This window comes from Orcinus orca, chromosome 6 (genome assembly GCF_937001465.1).
Source record: "Orcinus orca chromosome 6, mOrcOrc1.1, whole genome shotgun sequence".
NCBI lineage: Eukaryota > Metazoa > Chordata > Mammalia > Artiodactyla > Delphinidae > Orcinus > Orcinus orca.
Genome location: NC_064564.1, coordinates 80,362,038 through 80,372,848, shown reverse-complemented (window position 1 = coordinate 80,372,848; position 10,811 = coordinate 80,362,038). Strand labels below are relative to the sequence as shown.

The window sequence follows — 10,811 nt, the reverse complement described above, 5'->3', positions numbered from 1 at the left end:
TGCAGAAATAAAAAGTATCATGAGTGATTAGTACAAGCAACTATATGGCAATAAACTGGACAACCTGGAAGAAATGGACAAATTCTTAGAAATGCACAACCTTCTGAGACTGAACCAGGAAGAAATAGAAAGAATAAACAGACCAATCACAAGCACTGAAATTGAGACTGTGATTAAAAATCTTCCATTAAACAAAAGCCCAGGACCAGATGGCTTCACAGGCAAATTCTATCAAACCTTTAGAGAAGAGCTAACACCTATTCTTCTCAAACTCTTCCAAAATATAACAAAGGAGGAACACTCCAAAACTCATTCTATGAGGCCACCATCACCCTGACACCAAAAACAGACAAAGATGTCACAAAGAAAGAAAACTACAGGCCAATATCACTGATGAACATACAGGCAAAAGTCCCCAACAAAATGCTAGCTAACAGAATCCAATAGCACATTAAAAGGATCATACACCATGATCAAGTCGGGTTTATCGCAGGAATGCAAGGATTCTTCAGTATACGCATATCAGTCAATGTGATAAAGCATGTTAACAAATTGAAGGAGAAAAACCATATGATCGTCTCAACAGATGCAGAAAAACCTTTCAACAAAACTCAACACCCATTTATGATAAAAACCCTGCAGAAAGGAGGCATAGAGGGAACTTTCCTCAACATAATAAAGGCCATATATGACAAACCCACAGCCAACATCGTCCTCAATGGTGAAAAACTGAAACCATATCCTCTAAGATCAAGAACAAGACAAGGATGCCCACTCTCACCACTATTATTCAACATAGTTTTGGAAGTTTTCGCCACAGCAATCAGAAAAGAAAAAGAATTAAAAGGAATGCAAATCGGAAAAGAAGAACTAAAGCTGTCACTGTTTGCAGATGACATGATACTATACCTAGAGAATCCTAAAGATGCTACCAGAAAACTATTAGAGCTAATCAATGAATTTGGTAAAGTAGCAGGATACAAAATCAATGCACAGAAATCTCTAGCATTCCTATACACTAAGGATGAAAAATCTGAAAGAGAAATTAAGGAAACACTCCCATTTACCACTGCAACAAAAAGAAAAAAATACCTAGGAATAAACCTACCTAAGGAGACAAAAGACCTGCATGCAGAAAACTATAAGACACTGATGAAAGAAATTAAAGATGATACAAACAGATGGAGAGATAGACCATGTTCTTGGATTGGAAGAAACAACATTGTGAAAACGACTATACTACCTAAAGCAATCTACAGATCCAATGCAATCCCTATCAAACTACCAATGGCATTTTTTACAGAACTAGAACAAAAAATTTCACAATTTGTATGGAAACACAACAGACCCCGAATAGCCAAAGCAATCTTGCAAAAGAAAAACAGAGCTTGGGAATCAGGCTCCCGGACTTCAGACTATACTACAAAGCTACAGTAACCATGACAGTAATGGTACTGGCACAAAAACAGAAAGATAGATCAATGGAACAGGATAGAAAGCTCAGAGATAAACCCATGCATATATGGTCACCTTATTTATTTATTTATTTTTTTGCAGTACGTGGGCCTCTCACTGTTGTGGCCTCTCCCGTTGCAGAGCACAGGCTCCGGACGCGCATGCTCAGCGGCCATGGCTCACGGGCGCAGCAGCTCCGCAGCCTGTGGGATCTTCCCGGACCGGGGCACGAACCTGTGTTCCTGCATCGGCAGGCGCACTCTCAACCACTGCACCACCAGGGAAGCCCTGGTCACCTTATTTTTGATAAAGGAGGCAAGAATATGCCATGGAGAAATGACAGCCTCTTCAATAAGTGGTGCTGGGAAAACTGGACAGGTACATGTAAAAGTATGAAATTAGAACACTCCCTAACACCATACACAAAAATAAACTCAAAATAGATTAAAGACCTAAAGGTAAGGCCAGACACTATAAAACTCTCAGAGGAAAACACAGGCAGAACACTCTATGACATAAATCACAGCAAGATGCCTTTTGACCCACCTCCCAGAGAAATGGAACTAAAATCAAAAATAAACAAATGGGATCTAATGAAACTTAAAAGCTTTTGCATAGCAAAGGAAACCATAAACAAGACCAAAAGACAACCCTCAGAATGGGAAAAAAATATTTGCAAATGAAGCAACTGACAAAGGATTCATCTACAAAATTTACAAGCAGCTCATGCAGCTCAATATCCAAAAAACAAACAACCCAATCAAAAAATGGGCAGAAGACCTAAATAGACATTTCTCTGAAGAAGATATACAGATTGCCAACAAACACATGAAAGAATGCTCAACATCACTAATCATTAGAGAAATGCACATCAAAACTACAATGAGGTATCACCTCACTCCAGTCAGAATGGCCATCACCAAAAAATCTAGAAAAAATAAATGCTGGAGAGGGTGTGGAGAAAAGGGAACCCTCTTGCACTGCTGGTGGGAATGTAAATTACTCCAGCCACTATGGAGAACAGTATGGAGGTTCCTTAAAAAACTAAAAATAGAACTACCATACAACCCAGCAATCCCACTACGGGGCATATACCCTGAGAAAACCATAATTCAAAAGAGTCATGTACCACAACGTTCATTGCAGCTCTATTTACAATAGCCAGGACGTGCAAGCAACCTAAGTGTCCATCGACAGATGAACGGATAAAGAAGATGTGGCACATATATACAGTGGAATATTACTCAGCCATAAAAAGAAACGAAATTGAATTATTTGTAGTGACGTGGATGGACCTAGAGTCTGTCATACAGAGTGAAGTAAGTCAGAAAGAGAAAAACAAATACCATATGCTAACACATATATATGAAATCTAAAAAAAAAAAAAAATTGTTCTGAAGATCCTAGGGGCAGGACAAGAATAAAGACACAGACATAGAGAATGGACTTGAGGACATGGGGTAGGGGAAGGGGAAGCTGGGACAAAGTAAGAGTGGCATGGACATATATACAGTACCATATGTAAAACAGATAGCTAGTGGGAAGCAGCCGCATAGCACAGGGAGGTCAGGTCAGTGCTTTGTGACCACCTAGAGGGGTGGGATAGGGGCGATGGGAGGGAGACTCAAGAAGGAGGAGATGTGGGGATATATGTACATGTATAGCTGATTCACTTTGTTATAAAGCAGAAACTAACACACCATTGTAAAGCAGTTATACTCCAATAAAGATGTTAAAAATAAATAAATAAATGCATTCATTTGATTATAATGCAGTTGTCCACTTTTTAAACTGCACTGTACATACAAGTCCATATTAAGACTCTTCTAAAAAAGATATACTCAAAATAAAACTGTATAAACCTTAGCCAATAATTAAATGCTAATATCTTTAGCTGGAAAGAATAAGTTTATGTTGAAAGATAGTAATTTCTTAGCTTAAATGTGTCGTACTTTGTACATTTGATACAGTTACACAATGGCTTCACATGGATTATTACCTAAACATCCAGTCATCCCCCAAGATCTGTAGGGTCCAAGGCCTCTGACCCAGTGTGTATTAAATGTGTTTTTAAAAATTAATTATTTATTTATTTATTTATATTTGGCTGTGTTAGGTCTTCGTTGCTGCATGCAGGCTTTCTCTAGCTGCAGCAAGTGAGGGCTTCTTCCTTATGGTGTGCGGACTTCTCTTTGCGATGGCTTCTCTTGCTGCAGAGTACGGGCTCTAGGCATGTGGGCCTCAGTAGTTGTGACACACAGGCTCAGTAGTTGTGGCTCATGAGCTCTAGAGCACAGGCTCAGTAGTTGTGGTGCATGGGCTTAGCTGCTCTGCGGCATGTGAGATCTTCCTAGACCAGGGATCGAACCCGTGTCCCCTGCATTGGCAGGCAGATTCTTAACCACTGCGCCACCAGGGAAGTCCCCCACTGTGTATTACCTCACAAGACTCTGGCCCTATCCACTTGGGTCTTCCACAGGTTACATTCTTATTAATAGCTTTAGGAAACTTAAAAGGTTAAATCTGTTTCCATGTTGATATGTTGGTGGTGGCTTCCCATATAATGTAAATATCCAATTATAGGGGATTAGTTAAACACATTTTGATTCATCTATATAATGGAGAACTATTCTGCTTTTACAACTGATATTGTAGAGCAGCATATTTAATTACTCAGTACTATGTTCATTAAAATAAAGCAAGTTACATAAGAAGACAGTCTCATTTTTGTAATCCGTGGCACATATGTGTGATAGAACTGTCCACATGCAGATACACTGACTCGAGGTGCTTGGCTGGAGTATTTGTTGCTGGCAGCCAGGAGTCATAGGAAGCAGACACACTAAGTGTATGATATGAACTAACTTAGGAACTTGGTTTGTCTTTTATCCTTTCACTCTCTTTGGCTTTAGAAACTTCAAAAGCTGCAAGACACGTAAAGTTTATCTGGATTATCTTGTCATTTGGAGCACTCGGGTGTCTGCTTCAATATGCCTTAGAATCACAATTGCCAAATGAGAGCGATACTTTGTGCTTCTCACATAGCTTCTTACCAAGGATCCCAAAGCACCAGAGAAGTGTTATTTTTGCCTTCCTTCACTTCTCTGAAGAAACTCAGGATAAAGTCCTGGATAATTTGACTCATAAAATGCATCAATTAATCCAAAGCCAAACTGTCCAGGGCATGCTTCTACAAATAAATATATTTTCATTCCTAGTTCATGCTCTCAAAAGATATGAATCCCACAGAACCATAAGAGGAATATGGAAATTAATAAAAATGTAGGTTATCTTCAGTCTAAAGATTACATATCTACATAGAAGATTAAGTACTTGTATCTGAAAGCAATACCAAACTTCTTGGCCTCTTATGGAGCACACTGTACATTTTTTTCCTTTCTGCATCTTTGTGCTGGCCTTTCAACTTTTAAAAGCAAATGACAGTCCCTTGCTATTTAAATTCATAACAGGAATGCAACCAGAGATAAATTATTTCCTTAAATATAAGGTTATAGCTGTGTGATCTGATTTAAATCAGCTTTAGTGATTACTGGGTAGAAGCCATTCATTTTAGCCCTCACCTTCACTTATCAGCATGAGGCATCTACCCGGTACACATCTTGCCCAAGCTTAGTCTGCAATCAGTGGCAATGACTAAAAGAAAGACGTTGGTCTCCTCACCCTCACCCCATGCTGCTACATACCAAACTATTTTTCCCTTCATTATTTTAATTCCCAAGTTATGATTTGGTCACTCAAGTTCCATAAATAAAAATTCATTTTATGTTGAAGTCCAGGATATTTTGAAAGAGTGAATCATCCTCATTTATAGTCAATACTTTAAGGAATTTATTTAGTTAATTGCTGCAATGTATCTTTCTTTGGTTAATTTTTGCTTCTATGAAAAATTTGCATTAGATATTTGTTTATTCACATGCATAATTTTTAGAGCCTGAGAGATCTAAAAAGCCAAGGATTACTAACTATTATCTGGACATATTTAAGAGATCTACTCACTAATTTAGAGAAATAAATTACAATAGGATTCATACATATATGAATATAGGTTATATTTTAAAAACTGGGATTTTTCTCCCTAGCATGTGGAACTTTCTGGTTTTGTTTTTATTCTACACATTTAACTCTGAAATAAATAGGTTGCTACATACCATAGTAATTGTGGATGGACAAGGGTCAGCAGTAAACAATAAACTGTCAACACAAACTAACGACAACTGAGCACGGGTAGCAAGTAGGACATGAGTGTTTTATGAGGAAAGGTCAGGAGGTTCCAGTCACAGGGAAGAAAGATAGGTTTTGCCATCCAAACTGAACACACTTTACAAGTTAATTAGGCTTCTAGAACTTGTTCCAGATGGTGGAGAAATCGTGTGGGAGACAGATATATGCCAGTGACAGAGAAGTCAGGGATGAAACCCAGAGCAAAGTCTGGGGTTGGGGAGACCAGGGAACAAGTAGATTAGGGAGAGGAGAAAACAGAGAGGTGGGACATGGAGCGATAAGAGGAGATGAGGGGAACATAAAGCCAGAGGTGAGGTTGAGGGCTTCCACGAAGGACAGGGAAATGGAAAAAGCACAGTGGTCTCGTCTCCAGGCAAGGCCACCCCACCAGGCACACAGTTAGTGTCTTCTTCACCTGCTCTTTGTGGCCACCCAGTGCAGATGGAGACAGCCACTAAACCTCAGAGCCAGATGTGGTGCAGTGCAGAGGATTCCCCAGCCAAACAGAGAGGTGTTGAGTCAAAAAACGATGTGCAGACACATACTCTCTCTCTGTGTCTCATGTCTACTGACTCAAAATTATAATGACCTTACACTTTTTAAGTATTCCATGAGGTCAAATTAATTATATATACAAAAAATTATATATATAAAAATATTATGCAACATATTTATCAAAAGAGTTCATATCCTATATAAACTAAATTATAAAAATGATACATTGCAAACATTTCTTAATAAAGTGCTGTGACTTACCACTACATTGTGAGATAAGGCTGGGACCAGGGTGAGGAAAGTTAGGCACTTGCTTTGGGCACAAAATTTAAGGAGCCTTCCAAAATCTTAGCAATCAAGAGAAGTAACATTTTAATGCAGTATTTTTTGAAATATAAAATTTAAATTGTCCAGATTTCAGACAATACTACAAAGCTACAGTAATCAAAGCAATGTGGTATTGGCACAAAAACAGACATATGGATCAATGGAACAAAATAGAGAGCCCAGAAATAAACCCACACACCTATGGACAATTAATCTTCAACAAACAAGGCAAGAATATACAATGGGGAAAAGACAGTCTCTCCAGCAAGTGCTGTTGGAAAAGTTGGACAGCCACAGGTAAGTCAATGAAGTCAGAACACACCCTCACACCATACACAAAAATAAACTCAAAATGGCTTAAAGACTTAAATATAAGACATGATACCACAAAACTCCTAGAAGAGAACATAGGCAAAACATTCTCTGACATAAATCGTACCAATGTTTTTCTTAGGTCAGTCTCCCAAGGCAATAGAAATAAAAGCAAAAATAAACAAATGGGACCTAATCAAACTTATAAGCTTTTGCACAGCAAAGGAAATAAACCATAAACAAAAAAAGACAACCTACAGAATGGAAGAAAAATATTTGCAAATGATGCAACCGACAAGAGCTTAATTTCCAAACTATACAAACAGCTCATACAACTCAATAACAAAAAAACAAACAACCCAATCAAAAAATGGGCAGAAGACCTAAATAGACATTTCTCCAAAGAAGATATACAGATGGCCAATAGGCACAGGAAAGGATGCTCATCATCACTAATTATTAGAGAAATGCAAATCAAAATTACAATGAGGTACCACCTCACACCAGTCAAAATGGCCATCATTAAAAAGTCTACAAATAATAAATGTTGGAGAGGGTGTGGAGAAAATGGAACCCTCTTACACTGTTGGTGGGAATGTAAATTGGTCCAGCCACTATGGAAAACAGTATAGAGGTTCCTATAAAAACTAAAAATAGAGTTATCATAGGATCCAGCAATCCCACTCCTGGGCATATACCCAGACAAACTATAATTCAAAAAGATACATGCACCCCTATGCTCACAGCAGCACTATTTGCAATAGCCAAGACACAGAAACAACCTAAATGTCCATCGACAGATGAAAGGATAAACATGTGCTACATACATATATACAATGGAATATTAGCCATAAAAAAGAATGAAATAATGCCATTTGCAGCAACATGGATGGAACTAGAGATGATCATACTAAGCGAAGTTAAGTCAGAAAGAAAAAGACAAATACCAAATGATATCACTGATATGTGGAATCTAAAATATGACACAAATGAACATATCTACGAAACAGAAACAGACTCACAGACATAGAGAACAGACTTGTGGTTGCCAAGGGGGAGGGGTGTGGGGGAGAGCAGGATTGGGAGTTTGGGATTAGCAGATGCAAACTAGTATATATAGGATGGATCAACAACAAGGTGTTACTGTATAGCACAGGGCACTATAATCAATATCCTGTAATAAACCACAATGGAAAAGAATATATATATACATAAAACTAAATCACTTTGCTGTACCAGAAACTTACACAACACTGTAAGTCAACTATACTTCAATAAAATTTTAAAAATATATTGCTAAAAAAAGTAATTTATCCATGATGAACAAAGTATCCAAATGGCCATGATGAAGAAAATATCAAAATTTTAAATAAAGATCCCACGCACAGCTCACCTCCCTCCCTCACCCTAATCCTGGTTCTGTTGAATCCTGATTACCGAGGGATTTTTTGGCACCTCTGTAAATTTTCTGCCCGAGACCAAGTATCTCACTCACTTCACCCTAGTTCTGGCCCTAGCATGAGGTCTTTGGTAAAAGAATAGGCCACTCTTAACCATCCTCAATCCTCCTGTGATGCCCACTGCATTTCTGCAAAGCTACAACAGCTGAAGGGGCAGCCTTTATACATCCTCAGATTCCACAGTCCCCTCGAAACTCCAGTCCCTGGCTGCTCTGGGCCTCACAGAGATAGTGCCCTCACTCCAGAGACAGAACCAACAAGATTAGATTCTGCTGATACAATATTACCTGAGGCCTGTGTTCTCCCAGGAGCCCATCATTTCCAGGGGGATTTGGCCCCCCTGTCTTTACTCTCATTATATCCCCAGCCTCTACCACAGTTTCTGGTACACGGCATGTACCCCTCCCAAAACACTTGTTGAATTAACAAGGAACTCCTTTAGATTACACACAGAGGTGAATAAAAGCAACCCCCAAAATAAAAGAAAGAAATTAAAGGTAGTTGAATAAATGAATTAGTGTTGCGTAAATTACAATTTAAAGAATCTGGATTCAGAAAAATCCAAATAGCTTAAAAAACAAATCAGCAGGCTCCCACAGTATGGCCAGCAACATTAGCTAGCGCTCGCTCTACTCTCTCTAATGAGGAAACAGCAGACTACAAGAGACTGAGCTGTATCAGCCTCTATTTCCAACAGACTCACGTTCAACTTTCGCTCACAAAAAAAAAAAAAAGCTGGGAAAATTTTACTAACCCTTTTTTTAAAAAAAAAAAACAAAAAAAGTTAACATAAAATTATAGCAAAGGGGCTTCCCTGGTGGCGCAGTGGTTGGGAGTCTGCCTGCCAATGCAGGGGACGTGGGTTTGTGCCCCGGTCCGGGAAGATCCCACATACCGCGGAGCGGCTGGGCCCATGAGCCATGGCCGCTGAGCCTGCGCGTCCGGAGCCTGTGGTCCGCAACGGGAGAGGCCACAACAGTGAGAGGCCCGTGTACTGCAAAAAAAAAAAAAAAAAAATTATAGCAAAAAAGGAACCTGAACTTTAGTAACACAGCTGGAACAATCCGCAGCAGCGGTGGCAGCGCTGGGAGAAGAGATTTAATTTACTTGATTTTCTGTGGTTTTTGGTTGTTCGCTAGTCTCACAGTGATGGAAGCTGCACATTTTTTCGAAGGGACGGAGAAGCTGCTGGAGGTTTGGTTCTCCCGGCAGCAACCTGACGCAACCCAAGGATCTGGGGATCTTCGCACCATCCCAAGATACAAGTGGGACATACTTCTGAAGGATGTGCAATGTTCAGTCATAAGTGTGACAAAAACTGACAAGCAGGAAGCTTATGTACTCAGTGAGAGTAGCATGTTTGCCTCCAAGAGACGTTTCATTTTGAAGACATGTGGTACCACCCTCTTGCTGAAAGCGCCCGTTCCTCTGTTGAAACTTGCTAGGGATTACAATGGGTTTGACTCAATTCAAAGCTTCTTTTATTTTCGTAAGAATTTCATGAAGCCTTCTCACCAAGGGTCCCCACACGGGAATTTCCAGGAAGAAATAGAGTTTCTTAATGCAATTTTCCCAAATGGAGCTGCATATTGTATGGGACACATGAATTCTGATTGTTGGTACTTGTATACTTTGGATTTCCCAGAGAGTCGAGGAATCAATCAGCCATATCAAACCCTGGAAATTCTGATGAGTGAGCTTGACCCAGCAGTTATGGACCAGTGCTACATGAAAGATGGTGTTACTGCAAAGGATGTCACTCATGAGAGTAGAATTTGTGATCTGATACCAGGTTCTGTCATTGATGCCACACTGTTCGATCCTTGTGGGTATTCAATGAATGGAATGAAATCAGATGGAATTTACTGGACTATCCACATCTATCCACATCACTCCAGAACCAGAATTTTCTTATGTTAGCTTTGAAACAAACTTAAGTCGGACCTCCTATGATGACCTGATCAGGAAAGTTGTGGAAGTCTTCAAGCCAGGAAAATTTGTGACCACCTTGTTTGCAAATCAGAGTTCTAAATGTCGCACAGTGCTTTCTTCGCCCCAGAAGACTTAAGGTTTTAAAGGTCTTGATTGCCAGAGTGCTCTATTCAGTGATAACAATTTTGGTTTTACCAGTTTTGCTAAGAAGCATCAACAACAGCAGAGTTGATTAAGAAAAATGATGGAAAAAAGCAAAAAGAGAACACACATAGAAGAAGGCGGTGGCTGCTTTTTAGATATTGATACCAAGGGCCATGCTTTCCATAACCACCCCCTTGTAGGTGCAGAAAGCCCTAGATGTAATGATAGTGTAATCATTTTGAATTGTATGCATTATTATGTCAAGGAGTTAGATATCTTGCATGAATGCTCTCTTCGGTGTTTAGGTATCCTATGCCACTCTTGCTGTGAAATTGAAGTGCATGTAGAAAAAACCTTTCACTATATGAAACTTTACAACACTTGCAAAAACAATTCAATCTGGTTTATGCACAGTGTAATATTTCTCCAGGTATCATCCAAAAT

The 10,811-nt window shown here is 39.3% G+C and overlaps 1 pseudogene; it reads left to right on the top strand.

The window, feature by feature from the left end:
* The first annotated feature begins 9,325 nt into the window (after nt 1–9,325).
* Nucleotides 9,326–10,455, top strand: LOC101289100 (S-adenosylmethionine decarboxylase proenzyme-like; annotated as a pseudogene).
* Nucleotides 10,456–10,811: the final 356 nt, after the last annotated feature.